Source organism: Tachypleus tridentatus, chromosome 12 (genome assembly GCF_004210375.1).
Source record: "Tachypleus tridentatus isolate NWPU-2018 chromosome 12, ASM421037v1, whole genome shotgun sequence".
In the NCBI taxonomy this organism is placed as follows: domain Eukaryota; kingdom Metazoa; phylum Arthropoda; class Merostomata; order Xiphosura; family Limulidae; genus Tachypleus; species Tachypleus tridentatus.
This window is the reverse complement of record NC_134836.1, coordinates 110724887-110746362: the sequence shown is the minus strand read 5'-3', so window position 1 is coordinate 110746362 and position 21476 is coordinate 110724887. Positions and strand designations below refer to the sequence as shown.

Genomic DNA, 21476 nt, shown 5'->3' with positions numbered 1-21476 from the left:
ATCTTTGAAGAAAGTTCACTGAATAAAGTAAATTAACATTATTCCAGGGATATTTTAGTATGATACAGCCATGTTCTCAAAGCTCTCTTTGCCTTCAGTTGTAAATTCAAGAAGGTTTACTGTTAGTAATAGGGATAACACAAGATGAGTCTGTAAAAATATTTTATATATCATTTTTTTACTTCCAATAAAAAACTTGCTTTCAAGAAAACGATGACAGTTTCACACTATTAACTCATCACCTCTTTTCTATGCCTTTTTTCAAGAAGCTTCCACTAATAAAAAATTAACTTCTTATCCTAGACCTGTAGTACTGTTATCTAGTATCATTCTATTTACTTTTATATTATTTTCAATTAGTTTTCTCTTTATTAGAAATTGCTACTTTACTATATTTAACATACATATTGTTTGCAAATTTTCTGTAAATTTTAATAATTTTAAAAGTAGAATAGCTTATTTATATTATTTACACGTGAAAACAACGAATGTTAACTCATAAACGATTAAAGACTTATGAACTTGCAAGGCGTGTAAAGAAAGCTGAACAATAGTGTGTGTGTGTGTGTGTGTATACATAAAGTGCTTAAATTAAGTGTTGGTGGGAAGGAAGCACTTGAATTTGAAAAAAAAAAAACTTAAACTATTCGTGTATAATTTTAGATTACATGCGACTGAAATAGCCATTCTGAATTTTTATAGTTTATTAACTAAATGTGTAATAATCTCACATTTTCTTATTGTAGTAGCAGAACAAAAAGTGTATTATACATATAGCTGTGATTGTTTCACAATTTTGGTTTGGAATGTTTAATTAGTGGTGTTCAATTAGGAGGTTTTGTAGGTTACACAAAGGAAATTTGACAATTTTTATATTATAAAATGTATTTTTAATTTTAATACTTTCATCATTTTTGGAGATCAAGTTCACACAGTAGATCGTTTTTTTGTAAATTTTTTAAAAGTAATTTAGAGAACTATGCAAGAGTCTGTTGGCTGTGGTTTGTATATTTGTACATAAATTTTCACAATGTACTACGAGAGACTTTGTATGCTGCAGTAATTATTAAGAGTTGTATTGATTGTATTTTATTTATGTGTTTCAGTCCTATGTTTAACCATCCTGGAAATGCATATTCGATAGTAGGTCGTATATATGTTTTGTAGATTTTTATTATGTTGTCTGATGAGGTTCCTTGGTTTTTGCCGGTTAGATTATTTGCATAATTTGTGCATTTCCAATTTTTTTTAAATATATTATTTGCATGTTTCACCCATGTTAGTTTCATATTGAAGGTTAAATCTAACAGGTTTGTTGTGGTCTGGAGAAGTGTTTCCCTCGTGTATAATTTGGAAGGAACTCTTTTATGTTTTGTTTGTGAATGTAACTAATTGATTTTTGGTAAGTTTGGTTTAACACAATATTTCTCACAGTATTCTTCTATATTATCTAACAACAGTTGTAGATTTGTCGTTATTACTGATGGGGTGGGAGCACTTTTCCAGACTACAACATCGTCTGCAATTGTGATGCATACTCCAAGTTTGGGTGTTTTAAGGGCATATTGATGAACAGAATAGGGCTAATTACCCTCCTTGGGGAACACCCACCTCTGGAATAAAGGAGAAGGTTCCCCTGATGAAATAATAATCAGTGATGTTGAAAACCCACTTGTAGAGAAATATATGTAAAAACGGCATCGCCAGGTTCACAAAGGATGACCAAGAAGGTCGAAATGTTGTTCGCTCCTCAACGTAAAATATTTTCTCAACCCAAACGAGCCGTTTTTACATGTATAAGGTTCCCCTGACATTTATTTTCCAACTTCTATCTTCCAGGAAGTTAGATCGCCAGGTGATCTGTGGTCTGTCTCTATATTTTCTAAATTCATTTTTAATTCTGGTAATTTTCGAGTTATTTCTAAACAGTTTGAGAGTCTATTACTAATTATTCTTTCAAGAATTTTTCCTATACAGCTGGCCAGGCTGATCGGGGGGTAATTGTTTGGTTTACTTGCTGGTTTTCCTTTTTTATGGAACACAAAGACTATTGCTTGCTTCCAAAAAACCGGGATGTACCCAGAACTGAGTGATAAGTTAAAGATTGCTGCTATGTGTTCATACAGTCCTTGAATGCTTTTTCAAAAAGGAGAATGGCTTGTATGTCATCCTCTCCTGGTGTCTTGTCTTTTGTAGATTTTATTGTTAGTTTCACTTCCTTTCTTGTTATTGTTTTAGTTTGTTTTTTTAATTTTGCGCAAAGCTACACGAGGGCTATCTGCGCTAGCCGTCCCTAATTCAGCAGTGTAAGACTAGAGGGAAAGCACTAGTCATCACAACTCACCGCCAACTCTTGGGCTGCTCTTTTACCAAAGAATAGCTTTGTCCTAATTCAAACATGGGGAAATTATATATTTCCTGTCATCAGTACTCATACTTTGGTAAGTTAGATATTTATGTCCTCTGTCATCTGAGTTACTTTAGATGAATTGAAAGTTAGTTACTGATTGCTACTTTGTTTTTTCTGGGTAAACTTAATTGTCTTGGATGTTCATTACTATTGCTATTATAATCCTAATTTTTAGAAGTGCAGGACTTAATTATGTGTCCTTCATTGTCCTTGTTAATTCAGATATCTGTTAAGTTAGATATTAATTATTCACATGTTTTTTAAGTAATTCTGGTCAATTTGCACATTCTTTTTTATTCCATACTTTGTGGGCTAGATACAATTAGATGGTTTGTCCATAAGATATTTATCAGTATTTTGTTAACTGATTATGCTTTAATAGTTTCTACATTACACAGCTTTACTACTTGTAATATTTCATTTATTCTGTCTGATTGTTTTCCATCATTGTTAACTGTATATCTTATTATCCTAATTTTCATCAGTGGGACTTAAAATCTTTTGACTTGTTATGTATTCATTTATTTCCCATGGCTAAACTTGATTTTGGCTACTTCAACGTGATAGAAACCTGTGATACCAGAAACCTAATTTAAACCCAGTAATCTACACTTTATTGTTCTGCCCCATAGTGTCCACTTTATTGATAGCTGTTTGCAACTTTAAGTCCAATTCTCAAATTCAAGACCCTACCATTCAGACTAACCTTGGCTCTAAGTTGTGTGGAGGTACAAACTTTTTTGTGACTCTGAGTCTTTGCTCACTTCATTCTGTGGATTATTGGCTCCTGCTTGCTTCCATCCATTTGAAGTCCAGAGACCACACCACACTACTCTGCTCTAACAAGATGCACTATTTAATAGGATTCCTAATGATGGAGAGAAGTCTCTTCTTACCCTTCTCAATACCTCATTCAATGATGAATTCTTCTTTTCAACTTCAGTAAAGTTTAGCTTCCTCCTTCATCTTCACGTTTGGAATGAATAATTCACACATTCATCACCTTCCAATCTCTGGTCTACCATGGAGTGTTCCCTCCATACCACCTTCACTGAGGTTCCTAAGCTTTGTCCCACTTCCCTCTACTTCTGCTGGGATGGTGGTTGTTATGGTGCATTACAACATCTTCAAAGTGGTCACTTATATCATAGAGCCAGTGGTACCAATTCCAGGTCTCTGTGCTCATGGTCACCACATTATGATTGTAGCTTTCCATTTTCCTGGCTCCCTTAATTTGGTGTTAAATTGATTATATTCTCCCAAGTTTCTCCTCATGGAGTGGCCCCTCATTTTGTATTTCAAACAAATTTCCTTCATCAAAATTGTTCAAAGTTAATCCAGTCTCAGTGATACCCATAATATCAAAATCATCAGCTTTTCCCAGATGGGTATTGACAGATAAAATAATAAACTAATTGGTTGGAACAGGTCCATCTCATGTGGGATCTTTTCATGATGTTGGAGTAAAATAGATGCCTCTGTTCTCATTAATTACAGTTGCAGAAGGTTCTGTCTCTGCTTCTAGAGGTGAGAGTGAGAGACTTTGTCCAAAAAATGTAAAATTAATCAAAAATACTCTTCTTTTCTTTCCAAAATGATTTCAAATTGTAACATGAAGCTATACTCCTAACAGTATACATCTATTTACAATTAAACTTTATTTTTCTCCCCGTTTGACTACCCTTTGAACTGTAACTACTATTCGTGCCATTATAAGTTGCATCACTCAATATGCACATCGCTCTCATTATGTTATTGAATTACACTACCCATGAACTACTACCTAGTTGCTTGCATTCTAGTCTTGTAAAACATTTTTATTACATTATTATTATTATTCATTTCACCTAATCTAATCTTAACTAACCTTACAGAATCTCTATTTTTACATTTTAATTGCCTTTAGAGTATTGAATAAAGAATAAACAGGAAAACAAGAAATAAAGTACTTATCCAATTTCTTTTTTTTCTTGGTGTCAAATGTTGAGAACACTTAAGCATATTTTTATAGTAATGATAACAATGTATGAAATATTTTGTTAATTAACTAATACACCAAAGAACATAACTAATAACATGCAAAAGGAAGATACGTTTCTCAAACAATTACAATATTTCTGGCTTTTCTAACTATGCAACAAAAGCTGTTACAAATTCATCCAAGTTACCTGTTGTGATTCCCATGGTAACAAATGTTGTATTATAAGAGAAACTGACACTTGTCTATTCAGATGTAACTTAATAGATCAAACCTTGATTTTCTATTAGTTACAGGTAAAATATACTTAAATGTAAAAGACAACTATTAACAAAAAGAGGATGTGACAGGTGGGTACAGCAAGAGGGGTCTGATATTCTATGACAGCTTTGCAACCATACAAAATTGAAAATTATGTTTTGTCTGAGCAATCAAAATTTTACAGTGAGTAACTTTAAATTTGTACTTTATGAATGGGTGATGGATAAAACAGATGAGAAAAGATGCCTAGAAAAAGTGTCACACTTGGAGAAATGCAGTATTTTTTAAATATTACCCTGCGGAATTAATACCTTAAAACTTAAAGAATTAAAATATGGATTATTAGTTGAAACTTTACACTGTGTTAATTCATTTAATGTAGTCATAAAAGCACATTAATAAATTTTGAACATAAGACACTAAAACTTTGTTTCATGCACAGTAAAGGATACCCAGGGCAAAAGGGTTAAATCTCAAATTCATATATTAACAAATTAGAAAACAGAAGTTTATTGAAAACAAACAAGTAGAAACAACAGAAATCAAACACAAGTTAAAAGTGATATTAATTTGTGATCAGTCATGGTCCAAAGTTTGTTACATGAAGAATGATATAAAAACACATGTCTATACAATAGAATGCCAACTGAGAAAGTTAGCATAGTGCTAGAGTGGCAGAAGTAGTCAGCAATGCTAGTAATAAATGACACAATATGATTGATGGAGGGTGGTCACATGATCAGCACATGTTCTGAAATGGTGAGAAAATAAAGGAGTAGAAAAGACTGGTGCACTGATAGCAAACATTTTTATAGCAGTGCTTAAAGGGCAAACCAGGACTGAGATACCTCTGGGTGAGAGGAAGTAATGTTGTTTTGGAAAAAGACATCAGTAGAAAAAGATATTGCAATGGTCTAGAGTGATTTGCCACTACAACCAGAATAGAACAAAAAAAAATAATAATACTTTGACAATCACAGAAATCCAAAGGGTGACTTTTAAATTATTGAAATACAAAGTTGATAACTTACCACACAGTAAATGAATGTGTGTGAGGCTAGGGCTTGAAATTAATGTTATGAACAATACAATATATAAATTCAGAATAATAAATATTTCAATTAATAAATGAATCAGGAGTAAAAAAGCAACAACAAAATCACTAACAACAATTAATAATAATCTTCATCAATATCTTGTGAAAGCTCAATGTAAGATTTTCATTCACTTGTTAGATCACAAGATTACAAACCATGTAACTGTAATTTTCATAATGTACAACATTTATGATATCTGTACATCACCACTAGGGAAAACTGATGCCAGGTTCACACTACATGCATGTGTACTCAAATTAAACATGATCATTTAGAAGGTAAGCTATTATTTTAATGCAATTAAAAATTCAGAAATAAGGTGGACAATAGAAGGAATAATAAATGAATGCTAACAAAACCGTAACCAAATATAAAAACATAATTTATTATCTCACAGTGTTGATGTAGCCTCTTTCTTGTAACTTTATTATACAAGTTACATGGTTTTAATTTTGTCACGTGACAAAGTATGTATATCTTACATTAGATGTAAGACAATTATGGTAAGGTACTCATGACGACTCAATCTTATACTTATTTTATTAATCCATATTCACAATGTTAAAACTTTAAGAAAACATAAATTTTTTATTCCAAGCAATTATAGCCATATTTATATTCTCTGAGCACGTGTCTTGACTGTGTAAAAGGATCCGAGAATGGTATCTGTAATAATTAACTCAGCTAAGCCAATACAAATTTAACAGGTGATTACACACTGTTCATTAACAAGTCCCAAAATTGTTTTATAAAAACAGCTGCTTAATATGCATAAATGTTGTTCAACAATAACTGCTATTCAAGTTTGATAACAGCTGATTAGCATGTGTCATTTTTTGTTTAACAGGACCTGTTGCTCAGAAGTAGTACCAATTAATTGTATGTGTAAAGTTTGTTAAACAAAAACTGATGTTTACAATTTGTACTAGCTGTTTAGTATGTCTCATATTTATTAAAAAAACTGATGCTTAACTTGGTAGTGGCTGTTTATCTTCTTAAGATTGTGCAACATGAAAAAAATATTTAAACTTGGTAAAAAGTGTTTAACATATCTATAGACATTAACCACCTGTTAACAGGATTAAACGTAATGTATTTCTGTATCAGTTCCTGTTGAATTGTCAGAAACATGTTAGACTCAACATAGTTCAAGAGAAGCTAACATAAGAATACTAACTTGTCAATAAGTAGTTACACACAACATTATTTCTTTTACAATGATATATATACATAGATTCTTTTTCAACTCTCCCTTCATTAAACACAAAAGGTATTAATATTACTTGTAAACCTGGGCCTGACATGGCCTAGCCCGTTAAGGTGTGCTCTTCGTAATCTGAGGGTTGTGGGTTTGCGCCTGAGCCGCGCCAAACACGCTCGCCCTTCCAGCCGTGGGGGTGTTATAATGTGACGGTCAATCCCACTACTCATTGGTAAAAGAGTTGGCGGTAGGTGGTGATGACTAGCTGCCTTCCCTCTAGTCTTACACTGCTAAAATTAGGGACAGCTAGCACAGATAGCCCTCGAGTAGCTTTGTCTGAAATTCCAAAAACCAAACCAAACTACTTGTAAACCACTGTTAGCTACATAACTTAAATGTTTTTGTTCTTAATGTTTAAAAAATCTGAACATTAATGAATGATGATTTTGTTTATTAGTGTAATGTTTTTCCAATTATCTGATGTTTTGAACACAGGGTGAGATCTTTCCATTTCATGATAAGATAAATATTTGTTTGAAGGTGCTTTATTTTATTTGCAATGTATGTTTCTTTCAAGTGCTAATTAAAACATCCCTTTACAATTTATAAAATAACTACTGTAGAGAACATTACGTTATAGATTTCAAGAAACTTACCATTAGAGGACTACAATATTGTTAATATAAAGTTATTAATAATAAAAATTCAATTATAATAAATAAGTTATTACAAGTAAAACACACATCAACACAACCCACATTTCATCATCCTAAACATCTTTCTACAGTTCTACATACATCTTTTATCCTCACATTGTTCTTCTACTATTTCCTCAGCCTCTGTTAAACCATGTAAGGGATCTGTATCAGGTTTGGTTTCATACCTTTTGAAATCAAATAGGTAGCATCAAATCTGCTCACATTACAGAAAGAAACAAACAGTTCATATTAGACATTATCAAAAGAAAAAGATTCAAAATTGTAATTTAGCTTCATAAAATTTCCATTCTTGTTTGCAGTTTGATGGATAGAAAGCTTACGAAAACGCATACCTAAAATAAATATATAATATTTACTTTCTTTAATAAGACCAAACTTTACTAACCTCTGATGAATATATATTTTGGATATGTACTACATACAAATTTAAGCATAATTCACAAGCTTATTTCAGATAAAGAATTCCAAAAACTAATGAATAGTTCTCTTAAGTAGAACAGAATATCACCTAGTCTTTACAGTTAATAGTCTGACTAAATTTTGATATACCATTTTGGTAATTCAGGTCATGTTTTTTTGTTTGTTGTTGTTGTTTTTTACAAGAAATACAAAAACAGTTAAGTGAAGATACTGAATAACAATATTAACAGAAAATAACTTCTGTCTTTTACAACCAGCTGTTCCAGCAACTGATGTCATTATAACTATTAAATTCAATACATGTGTTCTCTGACACCCTTATACCATATGAGTTACTAAGCACTGATCTTACTGACCTATCTAATGTATGACAGTAATTTAACAGTTTGTAGTATAATAAAGTGTAATTATTTAGTGTCACTGTTATTTAAAATGGAACTGTAGATTGGTGGAAAGAATAAAAGCCTTTATAAATGCTGACAACTAATAAAATGCACAGTAATTCAAGAATAAATAATTAACACACTGATTGTATTTTATCTGTGAATCAGGTAGTTAATGCAATAAAGCATCATCTATCACATAATGAACCACAATGAAACAACCACCGATCTTTGTTCAAGAAAAGTTTGAGAAAATATACATGTGTTTACTAAGCATCCAATTAAGTAAACAGTACAACTTCCAAAATAAACAGAAAAATAAAAACAGTTTTATAACTAATACAAATGCTACATTAAATATACAAATAGTAATAAAGTTTAAGGCAATGAATGATCAGTGGTCAAGAAATGACTTTCAGTTTTCTTTCAATAAAGTTTCAAGGTGTATTCCTCTTTCAGACATAAAATTCAGTACAGTTATCCAAATTGGACATAGTATTATACATGTTCATTAAACATTTCTGTTTATGTTTTAATTATTAAAACAAATGTTGAATGAAAAATGGAACCATTAATATCGTTCAAAGCATTCCTTAGCAAAATTCAAAGCACATATGCTAGAAAATAAGGAGAAAAAAAACTAAATTTTATGAAGAACCACAGGGCCACAACAAAGTTTAAGAGAGCCCACAGAGTAACTACAGTTCAAACCATCTGTACAAACAGGAGTAGAAAATGCTTAGCAAAGAAAGGGTGTTACTTCTAATAAAGAGTATTCACCTTCTTCAAATGGCACAAAGAAAAATCACAGGTCAGGATAGTAATTAGCCTCAGAGGGACAAGCTGACAGCACCGTCATCTAATAACAGCCACAACTGATTGTAATAGCACTGATTTTCACATTGAAAAGCATGACACTCAAGATACAGCCCTCAGTTCAAGATTCCTTTTGGCTTTGATTTTGGGCCTGCAAAGAATGAGCATGGACCCACTAAACACCAATGCAATTAGAAAGAGTGGAATACCCACAAAAGATATTCCAGGCCTGTTTCAGAGTCTTTCATGTCTGCTAGCAGGCAGGAAACCACCATGGAAAACAAGTTGAGGTTCTGAGTGTATAACAAACAGCTGCTAAAATGATACAATTAGCTGTTTTCTCCACCTAATCATTAATAGCTGGAAGATTAAAAACAGCAGGACCAGTTTTGGGCCATTTAACATTGTGGCACTCAGGTTGGATAACACTGACCACACCCAGTCTCTCTAAAAATGATAGGAATATTATCACTGTCCAGTGTCACTGTAAACCTTCCAAGAAAAAAAGAGAAACAGAAAAAATGAAAGAGAACAGACAGAGAGATCATTAGCAGTAAAAGACTGACTAGATGCATGAAAACAGATAAAAGAACCACTGCTGATTAAGAGACAAGTTATGATCTATGAGTTTATGCTAAATGGAACAACTCCTACCATCAATATCAGCACCACCCCAAAGAAGACTGTGTCAAGTCTCCCAAGACAAAAACGTTCTATAACATCATCAAAGTTTTAAGTTCCTCCATGATATAAGTAGAGAGAACAACCAGTGATGGTACAACACAAGAAGATATTGATAGCTACAGCCTCCAAGTGTATACTGAGTGGCACATACAAGGTGGGTTCTTGCTGGTCAACCAACAATGCCATCCCTCAATGAACTTATCCATCACACAACCTGTTATTTCAACATAAAGAAAACTGCCAAAAGGTGACCCCTCGGTGTGGATTCCTGTACGTGGTGAGGGACCTCCCAGGAAGGTTCTGTTCTGTCTGGTTACCTTCTCTGGGATCTAAACATCCACCCACGTGTTTGCCGTGCGTGGCGACCCGTGAAGGGGAGGAGAGGATCCTGGTGGTTGAGGGGCCCAACCCTAACACACCACTTTGGCCTCAATTCCTGTAGACGGGCGACCTTTGGGTAGCCCCCCTGGGTCAATCGGCTGGTCCACTTGGGCTAGAGTCAACCAAGTACCAGTGTTGGAAGTTCTCAACGGGTGTTGTGGACATTGTGCCTGATGCTGGTGTTTGGGTATAGTGCTCACGAAACCCTGGCGTTGCTGCATTGTCCTTGCATGACTTTGTAGTGCGTCCCCTTGTAGGGCTCCATGGTGGGTGGGGTCAGTGGGTACCGAAATTTTTCTTTTCCTATGGATCCTCCAAAAATTTAAATAAAATTGTAAAAAAACAGTCAATGGGCAAGCGACCACGCCTTGAATACTCAGAACAGCAATCTTCAACATCAGTAACACACGCACCTCATTTTCTTATATTACATTCTCTTTCGAAAACCTTTAGGGCAAATGTCCCCTTTTTTTATTCAAAAGGGACTAGAGGGACTTGCTGGCTCTCCAAAGTCAGTAAAGAAACTTCGATCTGGTGACATATTGGTTGAAACATCCACATCCCAACACAGTGAACTCCTCTTGAATTCAAAGGCAATTGGGGATATACCTATTGAGGTTACACCCCATGCTACCTTGAATTCTTCACGAGGAGTTATTGTTGAAAGGGATTTGAAGAACGCCCCGAGTCAGAGATTCTCGCTGGTCTCTCCACTCAAGGAGCTTCTGCAGTGAGGCGCATCTCCACTGCAAAGATGGAGTTACACTGCCAACAAATACCCTCGTTTTAACATTTACTTCACCACGTGCACCTGCCACCATCAAGGCAGGTTATCTCATTTGCAGGGTTCAGCCAATGTCAGAGATTCGGCCATTCAAAGACATCTTGTTGTGGTTCCCTGACATGTTCTCGTTGTGGAGGCAAGGACCACGATGCCTATGACTGTGACATGAACCCACATTGCGTAAACTGCAATGGTTCTCACCCCTCTTACTTTCATTCTTGCCCAAAATGGTTGGAGGAAAAAGAGGTGCAGCGTTTGAAAATGACAATTAACATTAGTTATCCTGAGGCTAGGAAATTGCTGTCCACAACTCCATCTCGGACATATGCTGCTGCACTTCATTCCACAACTACAGTGGGAGTGCAGACAGATCTCTCTGTGCCTCCAAGAGAATCGTTTTCAAAACAAATGAAAGGCCTTTTGACCTTCATGGTTTAATAGGTTGATGAATCGACTTCCACACCCATCTCTGTTCCTCCCATACCTTCCAACAAACCTCAAGATCCACGTCCTTCAGTTTCAAATACAGGCATTTCTTCTGATACATCTTTTTCTCCCACCACAAGAGACAAAACAATTATTCGTTCAAGGCCCTCAGTCACTGGATTCCCCTTCCAATAACAAAAACCTGCCCACCCGACCCAGAGCAGGATCCATGGAGGTTAATATACCTCTTCCGACTAAAGACAGTAAAGAAAAAAGATGTGGTCGTAAACCGAAGGGTTCTCCAGCCACTTCACCTACCCGTTCTTAAAAATGGCCACATTGATACAATGGAACTGTCGAGGTTTACGTTCTAATCTGGATGATATCAAAACGCTGATTGCTTCCTACCATCCTTTTTGTCTTTCTTTACAAGAAACATTTCTCAAAACTGCTGATACTGTCTCCATTCGGCAGTTTTCTCTGTACAGAAATGAAAGGTTTTGTGATGGTCGAGTACATGGAGGGGTGGCACTGTTGGCTGATCAACACGTGCCCACCCTGTCTTTGTCACTCAACACACCCTTGGAGGCTGTAGCCATCCGTGTTTCCTTGGGTCATACCATCACTGTTTGTTCTCTGTACCTGTCCCCTGGAGAGACATATGATCAATCAGATCTTTATGCTCTCGTTGAACAGTTTCCATCTCCATTTCTAATCCTAGGGGATTTTAATGGACATCATGCCTCTCTGGGGAAGTGCTATTATTGATGGGAGGGGTCGATCTGTAGAGCGGATGCTTTCTGATCACAATTTTTCTCTTTCCAATACTGGTTCTTCCACTTACTTTCATGCACCTATTCAGTCCTTTACCGCTATTGATCTCTCAGTTTGCTCCCCTTCATTATTCTCCCATTTTTCATGGAGGGTTGACAGTAATCCATTAGGCAGTGATCATTTTCCGATCCTTTTGAGAGAGACTGGCCGTGGTCGATGCCACCCTACCCGCGTGCCCCGGTGGAAGCTGGATCAGACAGACTGGTCCACTTTCACTGCTCTCGCAGAACTTGATCCTGCCATCGTAAATCAGCCATCAATAGACAACTGTGTAGCAGCGGTAACTGACTGTATTACACATGCAGCTGCTCAGTGTATTCCTAAAACCTCGACACGTTTTCCACGATATCCTCGTCCGTGGTGGAATCCTGCTTGCCACTTAGCATGGAAGGCTCAAAAGCGGGCCTGGGATACTTTTCGTAGATATCCCACACTTTCAAACCGGGTTGCTTTCCAACGGGCCCCGTGCACATGCTAGGTGGTTAAGACCTCAAAGCCAGAAGGAATCTTGGATTAAGTTCACAACCAGCATATCTTCTACCACCAGTTCCAAGATCATATGGGACAGGATTCGAAAGGTTAATGGGCACTACAATTCTGTCCCCCTCTCGATCCTACTCTCTGATGGTCAGGAGGTGAATGATGTTCGGAACATCGCTAACACTCTATGTGAAAGCTTTTGCCGGGTATCTAGCACTTCTGCTTGTTCCTCCACCTTCCTGGCCATCAAGACTCGGGCAGAACGATCACCTCTTTCCTTTCGAACTGACTGTTTCTTTGACTATAATTGTCCCTTTACCCTGGTGGAACTAAAAAATGGCCCTTCATCGGTCTGCCAGTACGTCTGTTGGACCTGATGATATTCATTATGACATGCTGCACAATCTATCTCCTGCTTCTCTTGATGTCCTTCTGATTGTTTTCAACCGGATCTGGCAGGAGAATGTTTTTCCTGGTGCCTGGCGCCAGGCTATTATTTTACCTTTCTCTAAGCCAGGGAAAGATCCCAAAATTCCTTCAAACTACCGTCCAATTGCTTTGACGAGCTGTCTCTGTAAGACATTAGAAAGGATGGTTAATGCTCGTCTTGTTTGGTTCCTTGAATCAAACAACCTCCTCTCGCCCACCCAGTGTGGGTTCCGTCGACAGCACTCCACCACAGACCACCTAATTCGTCTTGAAACATCTATCAGAGAAGCCTTTCTCAACTGCCAACATCTTGTATCAATATTCTTTGACATAGAGAAGGCTTACGACACAACATGGAGGTATGGCGTTTTGCGAGACCTCCATACATATGGGTTACGTGGCCATCTACCCATGTTTATTAAAAAATTTTTAATAGACAGGAGATTCCAAGTTCGTGTGGGTTCGACACTTTCCCGTTCTTTTGTACAGGAACTTGGAGTCCCTCAAGGCTGTGTATTAAGTGTTACACTCTTCAGTATAAAGATAAATGCCATCACTGAAAAACTCCCTCTCACTGTTGCGAATGGATTGTATGTCGACGACTTTCACATCTCATGTCAGTCGTCAAACATGAGATATATTGAGCGGCAACTACAAACTGCCCTCAATTGTGTACGGAAGTGGACTCTGACAAACCTCTTTAATTTCTCTCTCTCCAAAACTGTATGCATGCACTTTTGCCGTCGACGGGGTATTCACCCTGATCCTGAACTTCATATCGGTGAAGTTTTGCTGCCAGTGGTCCCGGAGACCAAGTTCTTGGGGCTTATCTTTGATCGTAAACTGACCTTTATACCACACTTAAAGCAGCTTCGGGTCAAATGCACAAGAGCACTGAACATCCTCCGTGTTCTCTCTTCTACCAGTTGGGGGGCAGATCGCTGTTCATTGTTAAAGGTATATCGTGCTCTTATTAGATCGAAACTCGATTATGGATCAATGGTCTATGGCTCTGCCAGACCCTCGGCCTTAAAGATGCTGGACCCCATTCATCACCAAGGACTTCGACTCTTCACTGGGGCTTTCCGTACCTCTCCACTTCAAAGTATATACATTGAATCTAATGAACCTTCTCTACACTTTCGCCGTTTGCAACTATATTTACAATATACTTCGAAACTTCATTCCTTACCAAAGCATCCCACCTGGAAATGTGTTTTCCTTCCTCGGTGGGCAGTACTTTTTCAGAACAGACAATCTGTCATTGCTCCGTTTGGCCTTCGTGATCCGGCAAATTGGATGAATTGGGTCTGTCCTTGGATAACATTGCAGATTCCACAGGCTGGCCCATCCCACCATGGCTTATTACAGCCCCCAAATGTGACCTTTCTTTCAGTCACCTAAAAAAGGCAGATACTCCATATTGGAAGTACCATCTTTTATTCAATGAATATCTTTCAAACAATCATTCAGTTCCCATTTATACAGATGGTTCCAAATCGGGTAATTCAGTGGGCTCTGCTATGGGTCAGTAGTTGCGCGCATAATCCCTTCTACAGCTTCTGTGTTCACTGCTGAACTGTATGCCATATCTCTTGCCCTGGATCATATTGCAGCTGAGCAGTACTCCAACTGCACTATTTATACTGATTCGCTTAGTTCTATACTTGCCTTGGAATCGCTACACGTTAGCTCACATCCTATTCTCGCTGATATTCGAAACCGACTGACCCATTTCTCATTAGCAGCTACTTCAATCCAGATTTTCTGGATACCAGGCCATGTTGGTATTCGCGGGAACGAGCTTGCAGGCATGGCAGCTAAATATGTCTGCTTCAGCACTATCACTCCTATGCCTATTCCGTACATGGACTATGGTGTTGTCTTCAAGGCTCGGCTCCGTACCAGCTGGCAGTCCACTTGGAGTGAGCAACGCGACAACAAACTTTTTCAAATCAAACCCAAAATTGGACTTTGGCCATCTAGCTTCCGTAAAGTTCGGAAGGAGGAAGTTGTTCTCACTAGGCTACGCATTGGTCACAGTTTTTAACTCATCATTTTCTTTTATCTGAAACTGATGCACCAATGTGTAGTTTGTGTAACACTCAAATCACTATCAGCCACGTTTCACTTTCTTGCCATCGTTATAATTCTCAATGACGGCAATATTTTAAACATATTTTTTCCCAGGGTCAGTCTGTAACCTTAGACAGAGTTATTGGTGATGGTGACTCTGTCCACCTTGATAATGTTTTTAATTTTTAAATGGCCATTAATCTTTTTAATCTCATTTAAGTGTTGCATATTTATTCATTACACCTTTTTAATTGTGGTTCCTTTTTTACAGTTTTAATCTCTCTCATTCAATTTGACATTGGACAATGGCCAGAACATTAAATAACTCGACACCAGGACTGGAAAGGCCAACTTCAGGTGACTAATGCTACTGTTTGAACTATCCGTTTGAACTACTCGTTAGTCGTCCTGGCGAGTTGTTATTATACTTTTGCTGCATATCATTTCACACTTTTACTACTTTACTTTTTAGTACTGGCCATATTGACTCATAACCCGGAACCAGGACTGGAAAGACCAACTTCAGGTGACTGACGGTGGTTTTTATACTTACCTGTTATTCTTCCTGGCGGGTTATGATCATTACCATTCTGCTACAGGTAGTCCTTTACAACTTTGTTGACTGGATGTCACCATTGGTTTTACACCATTTTCTGTTTTAATTGCTGTTTTGTTTTACCTTAATTTACTTTTACAAATTTTACTCCATTTACTTGACTTTATCTTTTTACTGGACATTTGGCTACTCATTGTTACAATTTTGCTATGTATCTTTTAAAACTTCTATTCTTTTACATTTTGATACTGGTTGCTATGACACATAACCCGGGAACCAGGACTGGAAAGACCAACTTCAGGTCTTCAACCACTGACGGTGGTTCTTCAACTTACCTGTTAGTCTTCCTGGCGGGTTATGATCATTACCTTTTTGCTAGAGTAAATACCTTACAACCTCTTGTACTCTGCCTTCTATCTTAACATTGTAGACTAGGTGTCAACATTGGTTTTATACTTTTTTGTTTTACCTTCATTTCCATTTATGTCTATTACTACATTTATTTATTTTTTTATATTTTTTTACATTTTTACCGAATGTCTGGCACAGGTAGCCTCAATGCTTTGTGCCATAAAACACTAAATCAATCAATCAATCAATCAAACCAAAAGGTGACAGTATCAGTAGGTTTTAGAAATGTTTCCTGTAAAGAAAGAGACTTAGGGTGACAGGAATCACTCAAAGCTTTAATTTCATCCAAATTAGAACAAAAACTTTGAAAGTTTCACTGTATGAAATTATCCATTTTTAATTAGATGGAGGAGTATTGGGTGAAGAACTCTTCTGCTTGCAACCACATTGCTTTTTGTAGTGGGAGGTCTCTTGACCTCCTTGTAACCTGGAGTTATTTATGCATATCTCTGTCAGCAGAAGCAGATTCAAGTGACAAAGAGTGTGAATGAATAATTGTTCTGCATCTGGTTAAGTAATGTTGTTTACAATACAAAAATGTTCTACCTCTTTCACCTACATAAGGCAAGAATGGAAAAGAGGGATAAGAAACACCATGATGCAGTGAGGGTCAAGTTGACAACTGTATGTATCAAGGTCTTTGCAACCACAACAAAGAATTATGACAAGATTATAACTTTGTATGTTCACATCTTTGACACTGGAAACATCTGAGAAGGTTAGGAACATATGACTATATTTTCTAGTAGTAGAAATATCCTCTCATGATAGAAGCATGAGATGTGGTGATGTAAATTTCAAAATTAGAACACTGGTCAGTTACATAATTCTGTCCTCAAAAGTGGAGATGTGTTGTAAAGCAGAAAGTCCTTTGTTAGAGAAACCAGTGAGTATCTACAACTTTAAAATGTTTTTTTAATAGCTCTCTCAACAATAACTCTTCATGAAGAGTTCAAAATAGCATGGGGGATAACCTCAATAGGAATTTTGACTTCACAAGGAGTTTGCTAAGGTATGGCATAAATGTTTCAATCAAGATGTCTCCAGAACTTCTTGTCTGACATAAGAGGGACAGCAAATCCCTCTAATCTGTTCTGGACAAAAACATGTGACATTTGCTCTAAGGATTTGACAGTATAGGAATGTAAACTTAGAAACATAGGTACGGGAATTGACTTTGATGGTGACTGTAGAACAGAGGTTTCTGTAAGTAGTCACTTACCAAATAAGGAAAGGATAAATATTCTGTGCCCTCTGACACTATCAACCCTGGAGTCTCAGTCAATTTAATACTGAGTTTTCCAGTCAAACTTAAAACTCTGAGATAAGTTCACATTAACACAGATCAGAGATTGCAACTTTTCTTAATGTAAATCTTAGAAAACAAAAAAATTATAAAAATTAATAACAATAAAATTAGTTTCAAGTACTTATTTATAAATATTTACATTTTTATATTGCTATTACAACTCAAAGCCTTCTTCTTTTAACATAAATTATAAACAATAAATTTGCATATTCCCTGATAATTGTTACAAAATCCCTCATTCTCAGATCACTTACATGTTCCTTTTCAATCCTCAGGCTAACAATCTTCAACCTGTATCTAAGTGAGGGCAGCAGCAGTCTCCAGTGCATATCATGGAGTCCTTCTATACCAAATGTTCCAGCATAAAGTTGGCAACTGTAAGAACTGTTAAAACTGCATAAACACATTACATCTTTAACAAGTTTCTGATTTGATCAGCATAAGAGGGTTGTAATTTTTGTCTTATAACTAGCATAAACAAGTTAATGGTAATATAGAAATACTGCAAGTGCATAACATTGCACTTCATGCTGTAACAATCTGAATGAAAATGTAATGAACTGAAGTATGTATTAAGTCAATATAATTAAATATAGAACATCATCTGCTAACCAGTTTCAACAACAAGCATGTACAGTGTGAATGTTTAATATACAACTTCAACCCTTCTATAATTGTAATTTAAATGTTATACAGTCTGTTTGCACCCTAACAGTATCTATGAAAGTTAGTTGTGGAGAAAATAATTCAACCTACTCTATAAACTAAACTCTGAAGCTTCAGAACTTGATTAAAATAAACTATAAGTAAAATTTGAAAAGTCTCGATGAAAAATGATCTTCCTAGTTACAAAGTTTAGCATATTCTGCAAGTCTATAAAGAAACTACACTTCTATAATATTATATATGCAGCTAATTATGGTTGTTTACTACATACTACTGGATCTTTTGACATAATTATAAAAAAATTTGAGTAATGTCAAGATAAACAAAATGAAAAAAATTCTCTATATTTCTAATGACTTGTAACAAGTTCCTTGTTACATATATTTGAACTGCTACGTTTTTAGTCATCAAAACACAATGCATGATAACACTACTGCTGAAGTAATTCACTAAAAAATATGTACCAGATAGTTTCTCACAAAGAGTACACATCAAGTGAAAATTAGCTCCAGATTAGTTGTAAAGTCAATAATTTAAATACAAAATACATAAGAGTACATATATCAATACAGAAAATAATATGTGCACAAGAGCTAATATTAAATTCTTAAAAGATTGAATTTCTCTACATTAGTCTATTAAGTTGTAGTGACATGATCAACATCATTTATGATCAACCTTAATGGTTTATGTGAAAAGTATCACTCACAGCATAGTCTTCAGAAAGATCATAAGACCATGCTGTGTAAAAGAGATTACAATATACATATGAATAAAGCCAAGCAAGATCAAGATTTTAATATACTGGAAGCAAATTTTATGAAAAGACAATTTCACCAACCATACAAATAAAGATGTATAAATGTTTGTTGTGATTAATTTTTATAGTACCAAGCTAACAGGATTACGGATATTCATCTCTTCAGTTATTTTCATAATGTATTTTATCTTGTTAAAGTGAAAATTTATGGTAGTATTTTCCTACACTGAAAATGTATTTCTGGTAGATACCTCCTTACACAAACTAGCTTTTCCTGACTAGTACTGCTCTCTACTGGATCAATTTTCAAACCATATCACTAGCCCTGCATCTCCTGCTTGTGCATACTTAATGCATGTGATCATACAGCAGCTCTCTGAATCTGCACTCATTAATCACTTCAGGATCGATCAGAAGACCTACACCATATATCATTGGAAGTGAGGAGGCAGAGTAGGAAACCCTAGCTTCCTATATAATATCTCACCTCCTGCCACAAAATAGCTAAATTCCCACACTGAACTGGTGAAAGTCTAACACAGAAACAGGATACCCCTAAAGAAAGTGCTAAAAAAGACCAGAAGGCATGAAATGAAAAGCAAAAACAATGCACCTCAGTGGGAGATCACATCCAACCTGATTCAGGTATACTCTTTAATGACACTACTGTGAACTTAAAAGTTTGAAACATGAAGGAATTCCAGAACATGTATAATCAATGAATGGGACTCCTGTGTGTTGAGTGACTAGGATGCAACAAACCATAGTGGTAGTTCAATCTCAAGCAACACCAGACAGTACCTGGAATGCTATATCAGATTTGAGGTAGGTAGAGGAATGCCTACCTTTTCTCCTTGAAATGGAAATTGGTAAAGAAGTTGAGCTTCCACATGAGAATCCATCATCACTTGCATGATATCCAACCCAACCAACACCAGGTTTATTTAAAACTGGCACCCAGCAGATTGCATGAAGGTGGAAAGCTCAGGCAAGATGGCATAAACCTGATAGGAACAAGCATAGCACTTTTGGTCTGCAGTACAAGGAAGATAACTGGTTGTAAACAAGTGAGAAAATATGCAGTATCCAGCTACAAACAACACAAGATCTGCCAGGAACTGACATCCAGCCAATGGTAGGAAAAGGAACCACAAAAGTGAGGTGCATCTCCAATCCAAAACCTGTTGGCTACTGGCATTCATCATTCACTCCACAGTAAGAGGAAGGAAACAAGCCAGCACACGAGAACTTACTTAGCTGTACCATTTCCAACCCTAGATCCAGCAATAGTTAGGAGAAACATCTCAGTCCGAGAGGCAAACTGCAATTATAGATGTTTGATATATACATGACATGGTGGAATGCTTCAATTAAAACCTGGTGGCATCTGGGATTGATCATCAGTTCCAAAGTAGGAAAGACATCAAGATACAGAAAAAAAAATAGATATATAGTAAAAAATATAGCACAGTGCAACAATTAAAAGCAGAAGCAATCTTAAACTGTACATCAGGTCAGTACTAGGAAGTTCCACATGCCATCAAAACATGCATAATGCCACGGCCTCTACTCTCAAATAAATGGTGTGATTTATCGCAGGAGGACAGGCCTCCATGATACAACACTCAGGAACTGGTAAGAGCTCTCATACTCCACTATAATAAAGCTTGAAAAAATGAGCATTGGAGACTCAAGAGGACCAAGTAACTGGAAACAGTGTAACAAGCGGCCTTAAAATTCTATATTGAAAAGCAGAGCTACCACGTTGATAGGGTATATCAACAAAAACTTGGAGGCATCTCGAAGTCAAAATCAGGTCTGCAGTAGGAAAGACTACAATGTAACTGACAACTAGTATTGTCACAGGATGGAGAGTGCTTTCCAAAAATAAAGTATACAGGTCAGACTCCACTTGCCACAGAGTGAAATCCATAATATAAAAACAAAAAAATATCCCTGAAAAGTCACACATTTTTGAAAAACTGGTAAAATACCAAAATGCAAAACTTGAACAAAGTGTAAAGAAAAATGAAGTCGCGAGAATAACTAAAAATACAGACAAATCTGTGAGCAAAAAGTAGCACGTATGTACAGTACTACTTCCAATTAAGAAGTGATTTGGTGCACATGTTGAAAGAGTGTTGGTTACAATAGGAGTTATGTCAAGCTTCCATTAGTGAAAAGCTGCTTCATGATCATTTGAATATGAATATGCAGAAGCAGGATATTAAAGGATAATGGTATATGTTAAACATTTGTGCTGACAGAGAGCAATACTAGTCAAGAAAAGCTATTCTGTGAGTGAAGGTAAGATATCTTATCAAAATAGTATATTCTTCTCACTGTTTATGACCAAAATACAATTCATATAGTACTATTTTTATGTAAATAAATA

General features: G+C 36.2%; 2 long non-coding RNA genes across 2 annotated transcripts; one reads left to right on the top strand and one right to left on the bottom strand.

Annotated features, from left to right (window-relative positions):
• Positions 1-5135: 5135 nt before the first annotated feature.
• Positions 5136-18049, bottom strand: LOC143235336 (uncharacterized). Its single transcript, XR_013019086.1, has 2 exons — positions 17910-18049; positions 5136-7859 (listed from the first exon to the last, which is right to left on the bottom strand). It is a non-coding gene; the product is annotated as an uncharacterized LOC143235336 (long non-coding RNA).
• LOC143235338 (uncharacterized) lies at positions 14607-18282 on the top strand. Its single transcript, XR_013019089.1, has 2 exons — positions 14607-15736; positions 17931-18282. It is a non-coding gene; the product is annotated as an uncharacterized LOC143235338 (long non-coding RNA).
• The last annotated feature ends 3194 nt before the right edge of the window (positions 18283-21476 follow it).